Genomic DNA, 2,571 nt, shown 5'->3' on the forward strand with positions numbered 1-2,571 from the left:
ATTTTGTTTTTTTTCGGTTTTTAATTCAAAATTTGATTAAATTTCATTTTATAAAGTTATATTATATCATATATTTCAGGTACAATTGTTGTAAATGAGATCTTAAGACATAGGCATGGTGTGACTTAAATAAATGCAAAAAAATAAAATTTCATCAAATTTTGGAACAAAATTATGTTTGAGGGACCAAAACTGAAGAGAAATAAAATAGAAGACTACTTTCGCGATTCAACTAAAACAGGTGAATCAAAACTATAATTAAGCCAATTATTATTAAAAATAAAAGTTGAAAGATGAGAAAAAGAAGGAAGGAGCAGAGGTCATAGTGAGAGTGAGAGAGTTGATGTTTTTGTTTAAACTCATTCCCACAAAGGTGCTAGTATGAATATGCACACTACGAGACACTAATTGAGATCTATCTGGCTGGGTTTATTTAATTAATGTATCTATATACATCTATCTATCTCGCTTCTATGGGTATGGCATTAATGTGCATTAGCAACAAATTTTACGTGATTTGGATTGGTGCATCAACAACTCCACACATTCTTCTTCATATATTAATCATCAATCACCGTTAGATGGATATCGGATGTTTCATAACTAGAACTCGAATTTCAATTTTATAAAAAATCAAAATTATGTTGCTATACAATTATACATTTTTTAAGCAAAAAATTACGCAAGTTGAAAACAAAAATCTTTATTTAATAAGAAATTAATTAATTAAGAATTTGTCTGTAGTTTTATCTTGTCTTAATTGATTTTTTATAAGAACTTTTTTAGTATTTTTTGTTTCTATAATAATCATTTTATTTAGTTTTTATTCAATGGCGGTCTACTGATTAGGTCAACAAGATAATAACTTTTTAAAAAAAAATATTTAAAAAGATTTGTTAAGAAATAAAAAAACTTATATAATTTTGAAAGTTGTATATTTAATGTACTATTTCATTTAACGTCTAGAAATTTTAAAAAGTGATTTTCTTTATAAAATTTTGTTTTGCCTTTTAATAAGTGATCTTATCACACTTGTTAACATAACTTTAAGAATATGTTTAACAAGATAATTTATATTATCGATTTTTCTTACATATAATTTATATTAATTTGAACTTTCACAATATCCATTTTAAGAATATGTTTAACAAGATAATTTATATTATTGACTATTTGTCAAAGCAATGAACGAAAATACATTCGTACATTAAATTTAGAGTTAGAAATTTAGGAATGGCAAAACGAGTTGACCCACTTTGTTTCACGGCGCCACTTCATTACCCGTTTAAAAAAGGGTGAAGCGGAACACGCCAACTACAGGTGTAAGGTTGAAATATTCAAAAAAAAAAACATATTAAAATTGTAAAAATAAAAAATAAATAGGCAATTTAAGGAAAACAAAAAATGTAACCATTGAGTCTACTAAAAATATGAAAATCATCATTCCAACATCTATATTTTATCATCTAAAAATCTATAATAAATCAACAAGACATTAAAAATAAATTGTTTATGAGTTCACCAATTGACAAATTATTAGAAACATGAGGTTAAAGGCATGAAACTAAAGCGATTAATTAAAATGACTTTACTATCTCTACTTTATGGAGAAGAAAATTGAAAAATGAATTGTGGCTTATAAATAAAAAGAAGTGTAAAAATATTATTTATTTTACTCCGACCGACCAATCCACCCCACCTCGTCATCGCCCATTTTTTAGTGGTTAGACGGAACCTACCAAATAATAGTGATGTATTCAAAATCGATACATATTCTGCTAAAAAAGACGGGCTAAACGAGGCGACCCCACAGGTCACACTTGTTTTTCCATCATTGGCCAAAATGTTTAGCTTCATAAAATTACGGTAAAATTCACATTCTACTATTTTTTTCAAAAATTAAATTAATAAATTATTATATAAAATTAATATTTTCTCAATAAATACTACATCAATTAAATTTAAGGCTAAATAAATTTTTAATCTATATAAAATTGTGTATTTTACCTTCGGTCTCTATAAAAAAAATTCTACTTTTTAGTCCTTAAAAAATTGTGAATTTAGTCTCACCCATGACACCAATGTGGTTTGAATAACATAATGTCACGCGGTAGTGTCATGTGATCTATTTTAATTAAGCTGACAAATGATTATGTGTTGACTAGTCATTATCATTTTTTTACTAGTTCTTTAAATTTTTTACAACAAATATTTTTCTTTTACTTCAAAACCATTAAAAAAAACTAACATATGAAGAATCTATTATATCTATTTAAAACAAACTCCCTCACTTTATTGTTACCACCTCAGAGTAATTCATTCTACGTGTACAAATATATCTCACCTTGGTAAAAAAACAGATATGTATGCCCATGTTAGAGGGTTCTCTTGTCTGTTGTGCTTCACCTCATTTTCCTCCACTTTGTTTCTAAATTATTTTCCCTTTTTTTAATCCTTCTAATCCTTTTTTTAAACGCTTCCTCCTTGATCTTAATGTCCTCCAACAGTTTCTTCTTCTCGATTTAATTTGTTGACTTCGTCGGTCAAATTTTCCAACTATTTATGTTTCCT

Source organism: Cicer arietinum, chromosome 3, assembly GCF_000331145.2.
Source record: "Cicer arietinum cultivar CDC Frontier isolate Library 1 chromosome 3, Cicar.CDCFrontier_v2.0, whole genome shotgun sequence".
Taxonomy (NCBI): Eukaryota; Viridiplantae; Streptophyta; class Magnoliopsida; order Fabales; family Fabaceae; genus Cicer; species Cicer arietinum.